The following is an 18,090-nucleotide window of genomic DNA, read 5'->3' as shown; positions in this document are numbered from 1 at the left end:
TGGGTGATGGGCTGTGCCTTATGGTTGCTTTTGATATGAAATGAAAGAGTAGACCTCTGATTGGCCACATCCCCAGCTACCCGGGCCAATTGGAGAGAAGAGTATTCGTGACCAAGGGTAGCCCAGGAGAAGAGGCATCGCCCACTGTTCTCTGTCGAACCACAGCAAGAGCTGACATTTATCCTGACTACAGGTTCTGCCCAGCTTCAGTGGGGGCCAAGGACCCCAAGTATTGTTCTTCTCACCTGAAGAGCAGCGACAAAGGTTCTTAGGCTTCCCAGGAAAGGCTGCTGAAGACAAAGGGTGGGTGTCAAAGAGACTGCACTGCCTGCTAATCTGAACAGGTGAAGGACAGCATGCACAAAGTGGCTGTTGGCCAAGAGACTCATTTTGTGTTTGTGTGAGCTGTTGAGGTCTGGGACTTGCAGGTTCTGAGCATGTGAGCCCGCTGAGGCTTAGAGAGTTTTCATAACAGGATCTCGACCCTTCTGAACCCTCCTCACTGCACATAGAATCCCCCAGGAAGTTCCAAAACAGCCCGGTTGAATTGGTCTTTTGGATTAGAGCCAAGGAAGCAACTATTTTTGAGAAGTTCTGTAGGTGAATCTAATGTGTTAGCAGTTGTAAAGTACAGGACTAGCCCAAGACAGATGGATGATAGAAAGACAGAGAGAGAGAGAGAGATAAGATAGATAGATAGTAGATAAGATAGATAGATATCCCCATTTTGTGGATGAGGAAGCTGAAGGTTAGAAATTCAAGTAAGTACCCCAAGGTCATTCAACGGATAAGCCTCAGAAGTGAGTGAAGTCGCTCAGTCGTGTCCGACTCTTTGCGACCCTGTGGACTGTAGCCCACCAGGCTCCTCCATCCATGGGATTCTCCAGGCAAGAATACTGGAGTGGGTTGCCATTTCCTTCTCCAAACATATATCAGAAACATATGTCAAATCTAAGTCTGTCTGATTGCTGACGCAATATTGCTGAAGCCATATTGACGCCACTGTATCTTGTGGCCTTAAGGATTCTGGAGAATGAGGATAAGGGAACCAAGACAGACAAAAGAGGGCAGAAAGAATCCCTGGGTTTCCACCAGGGGTTAAGAATCCGCCTTGCAATGCAGGGGACACCGGTTCAATCCCTGGTATGGGAAGATCCCACATGCCCTGGAGCAACTAAGCCCATGCGCCCCAACTCCTGAGGCCGCACGCTGGGGCCCTCGATCCTGCTCCACAACAAGAAACCACACACCACAACTGGGGAGGAGCCCCTGCTCACCTCAACGAGACTAATGCATCGCTGCACGTTAGCAGTGCGCAGCGGTGAAGAGAAAAGCCGTGTGCTGCAGTAAAGACCCAGCACAGCCAAAAAAATAACAAAGAATCCCCCAAAGACTTCAGCTTCTTACCAGGTAAAAACACCCTTGCAGTGAATCAAAAGATTTTGCACAGAGTCACAAAATTTCTTCTTTATGTCAATGAAAAGCCATCCAGGCCAAATCAACATGTTTCAAGAGAGGTTTCTCTCTCCCACTTCTTTCTGGCCAAGAAACTTGTCAAGTTCGATGCACTTGAGGCATCACTGGGAGGCAGGCACTGAATGAAAAGGAGAAAATGTGTGTAGCTGGTGTGGCTTGGATGACAAGGGAATCTCAGCTCTGAGGGGCTCCCAGCCTTATCTAGCACAGGCAGGAGGAGAGCGCCACCTTGTGGGGGGAGTTGGTGGAAGCCAGGCTGGTTAAGGGCTCTGGACCAGAGATGTGAGGTCTAGACTCTAGAAGTTGAAGCTCCAGTACGTTGGCCAACTCAGGAAAAGCCCCTGATGCTGGAAAAGATTGAGGGCAGGAGGAGAAGGGGGAGACAGAGGATCAGATGGTTGGATAGCATCACCAATTCAATGGACATGAATTTGAGCAAGCTTCAGGAGATGGTGGAAGATATAGGAGCCTGGGATGCTGCTGTCGATGGGGTCACAAAGAGTCAGACACAACTGAGCAACTGAACAACAGCAATAACAGCAAAGGGGGCAGGAGTCCTTTGAGTGTCTGTGAATACCTAGTAAGTAATAACACTCTTAATTAGAGCTATTGTTTATTGGGGAGAAGGAAATGGCAACCCACTCCAGCATTCTTGCTTAGAGAATCCCGTGGACAGAGGAGCCTGGTGGGCTGCTGTCCATAGGGTCGCACAGAGTTGGACATGACCAAAGAGACTTAGCATGTATGCAAGCATTGGAGAAGGAAATGGCAACCCACCCCAGTGTTCTTGCCTGGAGAATCCCAGGGACGGAGGAGCCTGGTGGGCTGCTGTCTATGGGGTCACACAGAGTTGGACACGACTTAGCAGCAGCAGCAGCATTGTTTATTGAAGGCTTAGAATGCACCAAGTTCTAAGCAGAGCCTTTCCTCAGTACTCTTGTCCATCAGGTATAACTTGCACACTATGAGGTTGAGATATTATCCTTGTTATAGCCATGAGGAAAGGGGTCCAGAGTTGTGGATAACTGACCAGCCCAAGTCACAGAGCAAGTAGTAAGGGATCCGGGATTGAACTGACGGGAAATAACAGTGGACTGCGTTTCTGCTAGGGGTCTGTTTGACTACAGATCTCTTGCCAGTAGTATGAGAAGGAAACATGCAGGCAGGAACACAGATGCCAGCACAAACCTGTCCTGGAAACTGTCCCACTGTTTCTCCACATCCTCTTGTTCTGTAACTAGGCAGGACAAAACAGGAGCCAGAAGGGCGCTTGCAGTGGTGTACAGCTGAGTGTTTAAAAACTGGCTATATGGGGTATGAAAGCCCTGATTTGTGGCTTTTGCCAATTTCTCTGGTATAAACACTCCCTCTGTGGCCAATTTCAAGCTACCAACTTGGCACCAACTACTCCACAAATTTCCTGAAAATTTAACATGAGCTTATTTAGACTGGTTCCAGTACATCCATGGAATCAATTTCATTCTAAGAGAATGAGGCTCATTGGCTAGACATCAGGACTTCCCCCGTCCTCCAGCCCAAAATGATCTGGAGGGTTTCAGCATCCTTCAGTGATCTCATTCAGGATTTTTCTCTCCAGGGCTACTGCATTGTTTACTTCAGCTTGGCAGACATACAATCAGGTTGTATGTTTGGCGTGAATCATAGACACTAATGATTTGCACCTCTGGGCTTGGATAAACAGAAGACTCTAATAAGAGACATCCTAAACCAGAATAACAGATTTTGTGAATCTTGACAAACAGGAGAAAAGTTTCCATTCTGGTTAGGATTGGGTTCAATTAGGGAAAGAACAAATTAGGACTTCCCGAGTGGTCCAGTGGTTAAGACTCCATGCTTCCACTGCAAGGGTCATGGGTTTGATCCCTGGTTAGGGAACCAAGATCTCACATGCCACATGGAACAGACAAAAAAAGTAGCAAATTAAAACTTAAAAATTAAAAAGCAAAGCAGAGTGGGAATGGAGATGAACTACACATATATATCTTGGGGGAGTAAAGAGAGGTCACAATGAATCACAGAATACCTTTAAAAATTAATATAAAATAAAACAGATAGCAATGGAATTGCAATAAAAGAAAATATGATGACTGGGGACCAGATCGCCCTTCAGGTTCAGAATTGCTTAAGTGGAGTTTGGTCTTCCTTGTGAGGAGCACGGTAGAGTGCTTAAATGCCTAACATTTGGGTGGAAATCTGTGGCATTGGCCAAGTTACTTAACATTTCTCAGGCTCAGTTTCCTTGTCTATGGAATGATGATACTAATGATACTGTCAAAGCAGTTTTGGGGATGAACTGAGTATAAACATTTATCCACATTTCATTTCAAGCTTGTTGCCAACAGGAAAGACTTTAAAAAAAAAAAAAAAAGCTAATTCAAAGATTTTTCTTTGGGGGAAAAACTAAAGTGACTTAAACACCACTCAACTAAAGTTTTAGAAGAGGAATGTCATTTGAAGGTTATTAGGAAGTCATGCAACTTGAAGAACCATGCACCTTTGAGTATCTGATCAAGGGTTACCGGGCCCACCTAAACAGCAAGAGCAGAGTGGAGTCGATCTAACTTCCCAGAAGGAAGCTTAATTTCTTTCAAGTCCATCAGAAAAATAGTCCGGAGCTCTATTAGGAATCCTAGATCCTTCCCAAAGAGGCTGAAAATCACACCAGCCCACAAAATTCTGCCCCGGTTGAGGTTTGGAATGATTTCCTGTCACAGTGACCATCACCTAGGGTGGTGTGAGGATTAAATAAAACAGTAACAGCAGCTAACACACTCAGTGTTTTTCCCGTGCCAGAACCAGTGGTAAACATATTACATCCCTTATGAAATCATGTTATCTGCCAATTCAAAATTTTCCACAAGCTTTTGATTGCACTTAGGACAAAACACATTTCCTCTCTTCCTGGTCAAAGCCCCACATGATCTGATTCCATCTGTGACTCAGATCATATCAGTCATTCAGTCTTGTCTGACTCTTTGCGACCCCATGAATCGCAGCACGCCAGGCCTTCCTGTCCATCACCAACTCCCGGAGTTCACTGAGACTCACGTCCATTGAGTTAGAGATGCCATCCAGCCATCTCATCCTCTGTCGTCCCCTTCTCCTCCTGCCCCCAATCCCTCCCAGCATCAGAGTCTTTTCCAATGAGTCAACTCTTCTCATGAGGTGGCCAGAGTACTGGAGTTTCAGCTTTAGCATCATTCCTTCCAAAGAAATCCCAGGGCTGATCTCCTTCAGAATGGACTGGTTGGATCTCCTTGCAGTCCAAGGGACTCTCAAGAGTCTTCTCAAACACGTGTTCAAAAGCATCAATTCTTCGGCGCTCAGCCTTCTTCACAGTCCAACTCCCACATCCATACATGACCACAGGAAAAACCATAGCCTTGACTAGACGAACCTTTGTTGGCAAAGTAATGTCTCTGCTTTTGAATATGCTATCTAGGTTGGTCATAACTTTCCTTCCAAGGAGTAAGCGTCTTTTAATTTCATGGCTGTAGTCACCATCTGCAGTGATTTTGGAGCCCAGAAAAAGAAAGTCTGACACTGTTTCCACTGTTTCCCCATCTATTTCCCATGAAGTGATGGGACCGGATGCCATGATCTTTGTTTTCTGAACGTTGAGCTTTAAGCCAACTTTGTCACTCTCCACTTTCACTTTCATCAAGAGGCTTTTGAGTTCCTCTTCACTTTCTGCCATAAGGGTGGTGTCATCTGCATATCTGAGGTTATTGATATTTCTCCCAGCAATCTTGATTCCAGTTTGTGTTTCTTCCAGCCCAGCGTTTCTCATGATGTACTCTGCATGTAAGTTAAATAAACAGGGTGACAATATACAGCCTTGACGAACTCCTTTTCCTATTTGGAAGCAGTCTGTTGTTCCATGTCCAGTTCTAACTCTTGCTTCCTGACCTGCATACAAATTTCTCAAGAGGCAGATCAGGTGGTCTGGTATTCCCATCTCTTTCAGAATTGTCCACAGTTTATTGTGATCCACACAGTCAAAGGCTTTGGCATAGTCAGTAAAGCAGAAATAGATGTTTTTCTGGAGCTCTCTTGCTTTTTCCATGATCCAGCAGATGTTGGCAATTTGATCTCTGGTTCCTCTGCCTTTTCTAAAACCAGCTTGAACATCTGGAAGTTCATGGTTCACATATTGCTGAAGCCTGGCTTGGAGAATTTTGAGCATTACTTTACTAGCATGTGAGATGAGTGCAATTGTGCAGTAGTTTGAGCATTCTTTGGCATTGCCTTTCTTTGGGATTGGAATGAAAACTGACCTTTTCCAGTCCTGTGGCCACTGCTGAGTTTTCCACACTTGCTGGCATATTGAGTGCAGCACTTTCACATCATCTTTCAGGATTTGGAATAGTTCAACTGGAATTCCATCACCTCCACTAGCTTTGTTCGTAGTGATGCTTTCTAAGGCCCACTTGACTTCACATTCCAAGATGTCTGGCTCTAGGTCAGTGATCACACCATCGTGATTATCTGGGTCGTGAAGATCTTTTTTGTACAGTTCTTCTGTGTATTCTTGCCATCTCTTCTTAATATCTTCTGCTTCTGTTAGGTCCATACCATTTCTGTCCTTTATCAAGCTCATCTTTGCCTGAAATGTTCCTTTGGTATCTCTGATTTTCTTGAAGAGATCTGTAGTCTTTCCCATTCTGTTGTTTTCCTCTATTTCTTTGCACTGATCGCTGACGAAGGCTTTCTTATCTCTTCTTGCTATTCTTTGGCACTCTGCATTCAGATGTTTATATCTTTCCTTTTCTCCTTTGCTTTTTGCTTCTCTTCTTTTCACAGCTATTTGTAAGGCCTCCTTAGACAGTCTTTTTGCTTTTTTGCATTTCTTTTCCATGGGGATGGTCTTGATCCCTGTCTCCTGTACAATGTCACGAACCTCATTCCATAGTTCATCAGGCACTCTATCTATCAGATCGAGGCCCTTAAATCTATTTCTCACTTCCACTGTATAATCATAAGGGATTTGATTTAGGTCATACCTGAATGGTCTAGTGGTTTTCCCTATTTTCTTCAATTTAAGTCTGAATTTGGCAATAAGGAGTTCATGGTCTGAGCCACAATCAGATCCTGGTCTTGTTTTTGCTAACTGTATAGAGCTTCTCCATCTTTGGCTGCAAAGAATATAATCAATCTGATTTTGGTGTTGACCATCTGGTGATGTCCATGTATAGAGTCTTCTCTTGTGTTGTTGGAAGAGGGTGTTTGTTATGACTGGTGCATTTTCTTGGCAAAACTCTATTAGTCTTTGCCCTGCTTCATTCCATACTTCAATGCCAAATTTGCCTGCTACTCCAGGTGTTTCTTGACTACTCTCTCCCAATATCCTCCAGCTCCAATGACCATATTTCTGTTCCTCAAATGCATCACACTGATTCCTGCCTGAGGACTCCAGCATTAGCTGTTCTCCCTGCACCAGCTACTCCTTATTTCCTCATGGCTGGCTTCACTGTGACATTCAGATCTGAGAATGACCTTCCCTAACCTGTGAGCTGCTGTCCAGTCAACCTCACTCTATCCCTCTACTTCATCTTAGGCAGAATACTTATCTTTGCTTGATATGTTAGTCATGCATTTGTTTGTTGATCACCTAGTTCCACTAGAATGGAAGAGCTGATGGCAAGGTTTCATCTATCCAGCTCACCTGCATCCTTTCCCACACCCAGAACATTTCCTGGCACATTGGAAAACTCAGCAGTGGCCACAGGACTGGAAAAGGTCAGTTTTCATTCCAATCCCAAAGAAAGGCAATGCCAAAGAATGCTCAAACTACCACACAATTGCACTTCTATCTCATACACTAGTAAAGTAATGCTCAAAATTCTCCAAGCCAAGCTTCAGCAATACATGAACTGTGAACTAGCTGATGTTCAAGCTGGTTTTAGAAAAGGCAGAGGAACCAGAGATCAAATTGCCAACATCCGCTGGATCATGGAAAAAGCAAGAGAGTTCCAGAAAAAAACATCTATTTCTGCTTTATTGACTATGCCAAAGCCTTTGACTGTGTGGATCACAATAATTGTGGACAATTCTGAAAGAGATGGGAACACCAGACCACCTGACCTGCCTCTTGAGAAAGCTGTATGCAGGTCAGGAAGCAAGAGTTAGAACTGGACATGGAACAACAGACTGGATCCAAATAGGAAAAGGAGTTCGTCGAGGCTGTATATTGTCACTCTGCTTATTTAACTTCTATGCAGAGTACATTGTGAAAAACGCTGGGCTGGAGGAAGCACAGGCTGGAATCAAGATTGCTGAGAGAAATATCAAAAACCTCAGATATGCAGATGACACCACCCTTATGGAAGAAAGGGAAGAAGAACTAAAGAGCTTCTTGATGAAGGTGCAAGAAAAGAGTGAAAAAGTTGGCTTAAAACTTAACATTCAGAAATCTAAGATCACGGCATCCACTCCCATCACTTCATAGCAAATAGATGGGGAAACAGTAGAAACAGTGTCAGACTTTCTTTTTCTGGGCTCCAAAATCACTGCAGATGGTGACTACAGCCATGAAATTAAAAGACGCTTACTTCTTGGAAGGAAAGTTATGACCAACCTAGACAGTATATTGAAAAGCAGAGACATTATTTTGTCAACAAAGGTCTATCTAGTTAAGGCTATGGTTTTTCCAGTGGTCATGTATGGATGTGAGTGGACTATAAGGAAAGCTGAGTGCTGAAGAATTGATGCTTTTGAGCCGTGGTGTTGGAGAAGAGTCTTGAGAGTCCCTTGGACTGTAAGGAGATCCAACCAGTCCATTCTGAAGGAGATCAGCCCTGGGTGTTCATTGGAAGGACTAATGCTGAAGCTGCAACTCCAATACTTCAGCCACCTGATACAAACAGTTGACTCATTTGAAAAGACCCTCATGCTGGGAAAGATTGAGGGCAGGAGGAGAAGGGGATGACAGAGGATGAGATGGTTGGATGGCATCACTGACTCAATGGGCATGGTTTGGGTGAACTCCAGGAGTTGGTGATGGACAGGGATGCCTGGCATGCTGCAGTTCATGGGGTCGCAAAGAGTCGGACACGACTGAGAGACTGAACTGAACTGAACCGAGTAGGAGCCCAAGCTTGTTGCCAGTAGGAAAGATTTTTAGAAAGAGAAGCTAATTCAAAGACTTTCTTTGGAGGAGAAACCAAAAGTGACTTAAACACCACTCAACTAAAGTTTTAGAAGAGGAATGCCTGGTTTAAAAGTCATTGGGAAATCACGTGGCTTAAAGAGCACTGTCCCTTTGAATATCTGGTTAAGGAATGAGTTTAGTTCAGTCACTCAGTCGTGTCGAACTCTTTGCAACCCCATGAACTGCAGCACACCAGGCTTCCCTGTCCATCACCAACTCCCAGAGTTTACTCAAATTCATGTCCATAGAGTCAGTGATGTCATCCAACCATCTCTCCTCTGTCATCCCCTTCTCCTCCCGCCTTCAATCTTTCCCGGCATCAGTGTCTTTTCCAGTGAGTCAGTCTTCGCATCAGGTGGCCAAAGTATTGGAGTTTCAGCTTCAGTCTCAGTCCTTCCAATGAATATTCAGCACTGATTTCCTTTAAGATGAACTGGTTGGATCTCCTTGCAGTGAATGAATGAATGTTCTCTATCAATCTTCCCTAAAACCCTACGGCAGGTCTATTACTCTTTGTATTTTACAAATAAAACAACAAGGCACAGAGAAGCTGATGGATTTGTCCAGAATCCTGAAGCGAGAAAACAGCAAAGCTGGAATACAAACCCAGCTGTGGCTCCAAATGCCCCACATTCTATCTCTTGATCATCATGCCTGCAAACACAAGCTTCTTCCCTCACCCTTCCTGTTTTTCTTTTTCTGGATTCACCCCGTAGCACATAGGATTCCCTCACCAGGAGTCTAACCTGCGTCCCTTGCCTTGCAAGGCAGATTTTTAATCACTGGACCACCAGGGAAGTCGTGGGCATCATTCTTGAGTCAGATCTTTCTAATAAAAAAGCTCCCACTTTTGAAATCAAGGAGGACTCTGCAGGGGCTCTCTTTCCATGTCTTGTTTCTTTTTTGTAGAGAAAAGGTCTAGGCCTCCTAGACCTTCCCTGAGTTCCAAAGGGCAGATTCAAATGGTAACCAACTAGGGACTGGACAGAATGCCGAAACAACGGAGGAGCAGTCAAGAAACAATGGTGTAGCGATAAAGCTGGGTCCTGGCTCCTCTCCAAGGAGTATACATAAAATATACCCTTGAGTTCTCTCGCAGGAACTAAGCCCCCCACCCCGACCCCAAATGGAGGATGATAGCTATAGGCTAAGCCCAAGATTCCTGGAACAACACCCTGTTAACCTCAGCACCAGCCAATCAGTAGAAAGTCTTTTAAACAACATTTCCATTTATTTATTTACGGGCTGTGCTGGGTCTTCACTGATATGCCAGGGCTTTCTCTAGTTGTGGTGTGTGGGCCTCTCATTGCAGTGGCTTCTCTTGTTGTAGAGCATGGGCTCTAGGCACGGGGGCTTCAGTGGTTGTAGCCGGGGGCTCAGTACTTGTGGTGCACAGGCTCAGTTGCTTCATGGCATGCGGGATCGTCCTGGACCAGGGATCAAACCCACGTCCCCTGCACTGGCAGGACAACCAGGGAAGCCCCCTCACCCCAAATTTTGCCTATAAACCTCTTCCCTGAAAACCATCAGGGAGTTTAGGTTTTTTGAACTCAAGCCACTCATCCTTCTTGCTTGGCCCTTGCAATAAACCTTTCTTTGCTCCACAGTCTGATGTTTCCATTTGTCTGGCCTCACCTTGCATTGGGCACATGAACTTGGCATTTGGCAACACTTTTAAAGAATTGTCCCCACCGGATCCATGGTCTCCCTGATGTAACGAGACATGAATATGAAAAAAAGCAAGCCATTTGGCTTGAAGAATATCAGATTTGTATTGATGTTTTGATGTAGGCCAGCGTGGATTAGTAGTAAGGGTCAAGCCAATCAGTTTACGAAGAGGGTGTGCGTGCTCAGTTGGGTCCAACTCTTTGCAACCGCATAGACTGCACCTGCCAGGCTCCTCTGTCCATGGGATTTTCCATGCAAGAGCACTGCAGTGGGTTGCCATTTCCTTCTCTAGGGGATCTTCCTGACCCAGGAATCAAACCCACGTCTCTTGCACCTCCTTCATTGGCAGGCATATTCTTTACCACTGAGCCACGTAGGAAGTGCACCAAGGGGGCACATGATGACAAATACTGGTATTCACCAGGCTTCCAAGCACATGCCATCATTTTTCACAATCCCTTTCCATTTGGGTCCCTCCTCATCATCGCAACAAGGTATATTCCATATTAAGCTATAGGACTTTGAATTTGTGGTATTTGTTTCACACAATCGAACAATGGATAAGAATAAGTACAGCTGGGCCTCAGGAACAAGTGGAGTATTGCAGAAACCAGTCCTCGAGAAACCAAGCACCACACCCGGAGAGTTGGAGAACTCAGGTTTATTACACTAGTGGGTCCAGAGGAGTTAACTCTCCAAGCTCTGAGCCCTGAACAAAGGGGTTACAGAGTTTATATACACGGACAGCCATGATTAAGCGGGTTTGTGAGTTTGCAGGGGCTGGGCGATTGCAAAGAGCAGGACAAGGGTGAGTGAGATAAACTCCAGTTCAGAGTATTATGAATTTCCACTTTCTGAGACTACGCGATCTACGTGATCCAGACCTTACGAAGAGCAAGCTGAGTTACGGAGGCAGAAGGAGCAGGAGGTTATGTAAAATTTTAACCTTTCCCCTTCAGGAGGACAGAGCATCTCTTACCCATGCTTTGCTCTGCAGGTCGTCAGATTTTTTTTTTTTTTTCTTCTGCAGACTGGCTCTATCCATACGGCAGAGTGCCTGGTGGTTGACGGCTCCAGACATCTGCTTACGATGTGGCCACCGAGAAGGAGACCTCAAAAACTTCAGGCATAGGTCTAGTCAACTACAAATGGGCACTTGCCAAGGGCATTTGCCATCTGCCTCTTCCAGAGATTGAGCCCTGTTCTGCTGCAGCTGTTGACCTTCGACACACCCCGAAGGGAGTTCAGCATGGAGAGTGAGACACTCTGCTCCAAGAAAACTGGTGGAACAGGTCTTTAGATAGTTAGATATTTTCAGAAACTGATTTCTTGACCCCAATCCTTGCATTATCCCCCGTCCAGAAAAGCACTAAATCCCTTCATGGTGACACCAGTTCCTTGTGGCTAGCAGAAAACCTTTGGTTAAGATGAGTGTTTGATTGCGTGAACTCCCCCTTCACCAAAATCACATATATCGACCTTCCCCCTCTACCTCTTTGGAGCAGTCTCTCCGAGCTCTCTGAGGTGCTGTCTTCCGGGCTACAGTCCTCATTTTGCCCCAAATAAAACTTAACTCACACTCTCAGTGTTGTGCATCTTCTTTTAGTCAACATTCTAATTGACGCAGCTAATATCAAGGGTTTATTTCTAGACGATTACCTGTTGTCAGTAAACTGTGTTGCCCTCATTTTCTACAAGGAACCTGTGGAGTTTAAACTTAAAATGTAGCCAAGAAAATTTGAGTAACCTCTGAGACAGGCACATCCAGAACGGTTCCTCAGCAACACCTCAATTTGTTCACCACAGTGTGGGGTCCTGTCTTCTGTTCTGCAGGGTCAGAAGTTGGCTCTCAGTACACGAAGAATGGACCTGAATCCCACATAGTTTCACCATTAACCAAGCTCTTAGAGTTTTATGCATAAAAGTCATTCATGAATCAACAGATGAATGGATAAAGAAGTTGTGGTACACATATACAACGGAATATTACTCAGCCAAAGAAAGGGACAGATATGAGTCAGCTGAACTGAGTTGGATGAACCTAGAGCCTTTTCAGAGTGAAGTAAGTCAGAAAGAGAAAAACAAATGCATCTATTAACACATATATATGGAATCCAGAAAGACGGTACTGATGAACCTTGTTTACAGAGCAGGAAGAGAGACAGAGACACACAGAACAGACTTGTGGACACAGCAGAGGAAGGAGAGGGTGGGATGAATCGAGAGAGTAGAATTGAAACATCACTGTGTGTGAAATAGACAGCTACTGTGTTATATAACACAGGGAGCTCAACCTCACGCTCTGTGACAACCAAGAGAGGTGGGATGGGGCAGCTAAGAGAGAGGTTCAAGAGGGAGGGAATATGTGTATACTTATGGCTGAATCATCTTGTTGTATGGCAGAAACCAACACAACATAGTAAAGCAACTATCTTCCAATTAAAAATAAATTAAAAAAAAATATTCCTGGGAAGTGTTATAAGCACAAAGTGAAGAGCTTACTATATTTGCTGATCAGCAATTTTTCTTCCTAGAGGCAAAGTTAAATATAAAGCCAGATTTGACTCAAAGGTTGTCTAATGATCACAGAGTCAGAAGAGGAATGAATTAGATGATCTCAATGGCGAGTACCCTTTAGCAAATGCATGCTTTCTGTAGAAACAAGGTCAGTTCTAGACACTTTGGATCCGTCACTTTCATAGATGATATTCCAGCCATTTCCCCTCTGAAAAGATTCTTTATTCAGAGGTAGAGTGCTTTCATCACTTAGGTATACAATTTTTTGGTTATAATCACTGTTTTCTCATTCCTCTCAGAATTTCTACCCAGAAGACCTAGATTGGAATTAGGTGATTCAGATAATATTACATCGTTTCTACAGATCTTATTTCATTTGTACTTTTTTCTAATTTCATTCCAGGAGGTGTGACTTTCAGTGTTCAGGGAGCCAACTATTATTTAGAATATTCATGAAATGCACACACAAACCCCTTAAGGCTATTATTTAAATTAAAACAACAATATTGAAGACTAACTCTTCTAAATGCAAAATTCCTTTCCATTTTTATAAGCATGTAAAGGAGTACCTTTTATTTCAAGCCATTTGATAAACTGCCATTCCAGTTGTCAAAACAGCTAGCAATTCAGTAACTTTAATAGACAACGGCTGCTTAACTTCATAATAAATCTTACTTTTATATATTTTGTTGCTATAGCTGCTAGAAGTTTAAATCTTGAAAGCAAAGAAATACGAAAAAAGTAATGTTACCTGCATAAAAAGTAATGTTACCTTCTGAAAACAAAAACACATTAAAACTAGAAAACATGGAATAAAAATGGGACAAAAAGGTCAACAATCACATAAGGGGGCTACAAATGGCCTTCAGAGTTTCCCAAACCTTGATGAGAAAATTTGTATTTTAGAATTTTGTCTAAGTATACCTGTCATGGAGAAGAAAATGGCAACCCACTACAGTACTCTTGCCTGGAGAATCCCATGGACAGAGGAGCCTGGTGGGCTACAGTCCTTGAGGTCGAAAAGAGTCAGACACGACCGAGCAACTGAGCCTGCTCGTACACATTCCTGCCATACCTCCTCCCCCAAAGAGATAAGCAGTTTCTTCACGCTGTAGCAAATCTGCCTGTACATTCACAGACAGTTCAGATAATTGATGGGCTCCATCCCTGGTCGCTCAGCAGTAAAGAATCCGCCTTTTAATATAGGAGACACAGATTCGATCCCTGGGTCGAAAAGATCCCACTGCAGTATTCTTGCCTGGAAAACCCCCATGGACAGAGGAGTCTGGCAGGCTACAGTCCACAGGGTCTCAAAGAGTCAGACACAACTGAGCAACTGAGCACTGACTGACTGGGCTACGTCACAGAACATTTCTGACAAAAATGAAATAAATATATGATACTAACTCAATGAGCATTTAGTGAGCACATCTTGTGCACCCTGCTGCTGCTGCTAAGTCTCTTCAGTCGTGTCCGACTCTGTGCGACCCCATAGACGGCGGCCCACCAGGCTACCCTGGGATTCTCCAGGCAAGAACACTGGAGTGGGTTGCCATTTCCTTCTCCAATGCATGAAAGGGAAAAGTGAAAGTGAAGTCGCTCAGTCCTGTCCGACCCTCAGCGACCCCATGGTCTGCAGCCCACCAGGCTCCTCTGTCCATGGGATTTTCCAGGCACGAGTACTGGAGTGGGGTGCCATTGCCTTCTCCATGTGCACCCAGTACCATATAATAAAGGCAAACTTGGACACTTTTCTTTAACATGCTCCTTCCTCAGTATGCAGAATTTCCCCTCTCTTTGTCCAAATTCCACCTGCTCTTTTTATTTATTTATTTAGTATCTGATTGGCTGTGCTGGATCTTAGTTGCAGCACATGGGGTCTAGTCCCCTGGCCAAAGACTGAACCCAGGCCCCCTGCATTGGGAGCACAGAGTTTTAGCCACTGGCCCACCAGGGAAGTCTCTCCACTCATTCTCAATAATCCGTTTCATCTGGGCAGCATATGACGAACTGTCCTGTGACAAAATGATATATGTCCTTGTATTTGTGTGAGTTGGCTTGGCCGTACAACAGCCCTGTGAACTAGGCATTATCTCCATTGTTCAGAGAAGCAACTTGTTATCTAGTGACAGGCAGAAGTTCTTGAATACAGGCTTCCCAACTCTGAAGGGTCACAATCACACCTTTGCTGCCTCCTTTTATTCCAGGAGTTGGCAAACCTTTTCTATAAAAAGCCAGATGGTAAATCTTCTCAGTGCTGCAAGCCATGCAGTTGTTGTCTCAGCCCTGGCCTTGCAGCAAAAGCAGACACAGACCATGGGCCGGGGCGGGGGGTGGGGGGAGGAGTGAGGGGGTGGGGGGTGGGGGAGTCGGGGGGTGGGGGGTGGGGGGGAGCAAACTGAATGGGGTTTAAATAAAACTTTATTTCTAAAAACAGGTAAAACAGATAAAGGCCTGTGGGACATAGTCTAGTTCCTTGTTTTTCAAATGGTGATCCATGGGCATTTGTTAACTATTGAAGAGATCAAACCAGTCAATCTTTAAGGAAATCAACACTGAATATTCACTGCAAGCACTGTTGCTGAAGCTGAAGCTCCAATACTTTGACCTCCTGATGCGAGGAGCCGACTCATTGGAAAAGACCCTGATGCTGGCAAAGATTGATGGCAAAAAAGAAGGGGCAGCAGAGGGTAAGATGGTTGGATGGCATCACCAACTCATCGGGCATGTATTTGAGCAAACTCCAAGAGAGTGAAGTACAGGGAAGCCTGGTGTGCTGCAGTCCATGGGGACATGACTTAGCAACTGAACAACAGGCCCTGGCCTACACCTATCAAAAGTGAGGTTCTGAGGGTCGGGGCAGCAGTTTTAAAAGTCCTCCCAGAGAGACATTAATGCTCACTAAAGTTTGAACTGTGGTGTTGGAGAAAATTCTTGAGAGTCCGTTGGACTGCAAGGAGATCAAACCAGTCAATCCTAAAGGAAATCAGTCTTGAATGTTCATTGGAAGGACTGATGCTAAGGCTGAAACTTCAATACTTCGGCCACCTGATGTGAAGAACTGACTCATTTGAAAAGAGCCTGATGATGGGAAAGATTGAAGGCAGGAGAAGAAGGGGACGACAGAGGATGAGATGGTTGGATGGCATCTTGACTTGATGGACATGAGTTTGAGTAAGCTCTGGGAGTTGGTGATGGACAGGGAAGCCTGGCATGCTGTCGCAAAGAGTTGGACATGACTGAGCAACTGAACTGAAAGTTTGAGAGCCACTGCTAACCGTCCTGATGATTCATACAGGACTCTCCCACACCGAGTATGAATAACTAAGGTGATCAGTATGTCCCATTTCACCAGAAAATTTCTCTCCCCCTCTTCCCCCAAATCACTCACACTCTACCCCCAAATCGTGAATTTTCTGCTCCTCTGGGTTTCCTGCTCCAAAGTCCCAGAGGCTTCTGTAATCCAATCCTCATTCTTTGTTGTCATTATTGCTATCTTGCTGTCCCAAACCCATCTCCTGTCCTCCCACCTGCTAGAACTCAGTTGCCCTCTTAATCCTGCAGCTCATCCAGGTACTCCTGGCCACTCCTAGCCTGGCAGGGAATGAGGGGCTTTCCAACCTCTGCTGAATGATGCCCCCAAACTGTCCTTCCTCCTCTCCACCTTGCCATCCACCTGTGCCACTCTCACTTCCAAGTGTTTCTGGTGAATTTGAGGTTCCTGGTGTCTTGTTGCAGAGGATTCAGTCAGAGACAAAGTGATAGGTAAGACGTGGATTTATTTAGAGAGACACACACTCCACAGACTTCCCAGGTGGTGTGAGTGGTAAAGAGTCCACCTGTCAGATGCAGGGGACACAAGAGACACGAGTTCAATCCCTAGGTCAGGAAGATCCCCTGGAGGAGAAAATGGCAACCCACTCCAGTATTCTTGCCTGGAAAATTTCATGGAAAAAGGAGCCTGGAGGGCTACTGTCCACGGGGTCGCAAAGAGTCAGAAATGACTGAACACAGATACACACCCAAACACACACACACACAAATCCACAAACAAAGTTTGGGCCATCTCAAAAGGTAAGAGCAGCCTCAAAATATGGTGTGGTTAGTTTTTACAGGCTAGGTGATTTCATAGGCTAATGAGTGGGTTATTCCAATTATTTGGAGGAATAGGCAAAGATTGGGCCACCACCCACTTTGGGGCATTTTGCTGTTAGTCTCAGAACTGTCCTGGCCCTGGTGGATGTGTCACTTAGCTTATGTCAGTGTATTACAAGGGGCATTTGATTTGGTTCATGGCCCACTGGAAGGTGAATAGTCCACCATCCTGGATCTGATTGGTTCTAACCAATTTTTTTTTTTTTTTTTGCTTGATCAAGTCTTACTTGCAGCACACAGGATCCTCATTGCATCATGCCCAATCTTTCACTGCAGGTACATGGACTCTCCAGCTGTGGCATAGGCACCCAGTTGTTCCCCAGTATGTGGGATCTTAGTTGCCTGACCAGGGATCAATGTGCCCCCTTCATTGCAGTAGGGATTCTTAACTGCTGGACAAGAGAATTCCCTCTAACCAAGATTTTTCAAGTCCTAAGGCTATATCATTCTATTAAAGAGTGTGCCCTGCCTCCTTCCCTCCTGTTTCACAAGTCATGACAATTCAAGTTCTTTCAGAAGAAAAAAAAAAAAGAATTCTCCATCAAATTAACACTTGATAATGCTCTTCCCAACTATTAATGTTACTCCACCTTCACTGAGTATTATATACTGCAACAGAAATAAAAGATTAGCTGTGACCACAGGGTTCACTCTGGAAAGACAAATATTAATGATACATATCATCCTCTCTGCTTCCTTTTACAAAAACCATCAATGGGAGTGTTTTGAATCCCACCTTAAAATGTGTTTTGTTATCATTGAAAAAGGTGTTGCCTTAAAAACTAGTCATGACCTAGAAGTTGAGGGTTACGTCTTATTTGGTGGGAATTTTTAGGGCTTCAGGCCTGGGAGATAGCATCTTAAGTGACCCTGAGGGAACTGTTCTGAGGAGGTAGGGGGAGCAGATAGCTTATGTGAAAGTTTGCAATCAGGGGTAGGTAGTCTGAACATCAAAATATTCTAATTAAGGAAAACCAGGTATTTCAAGTTAAGGAATTTAGTGCTTTTCTGTGTATGTGTAGAGGCAAGAGTCTGGGCTCACTGAAATCATTCCTTTCATGTGTACCTCACCTGTCTGGGACCAGTATCCTGTCTTCACATCC

Source organism: Bos indicus, chromosome 6 (assembly GCF_029378745.1).
Source record: "Bos indicus isolate NIAB-ARS_2022 breed Sahiwal x Tharparkar chromosome 6, NIAB-ARS_B.indTharparkar_mat_pri_1.0, whole genome shotgun sequence".
Taxonomy (NCBI): domain Eukaryota; kingdom Metazoa; phylum Chordata; class Mammalia; order Artiodactyla; family Bovidae; genus Bos; species Bos indicus.
This window is presented reverse-complemented; position numbering follows the sequence as displayed.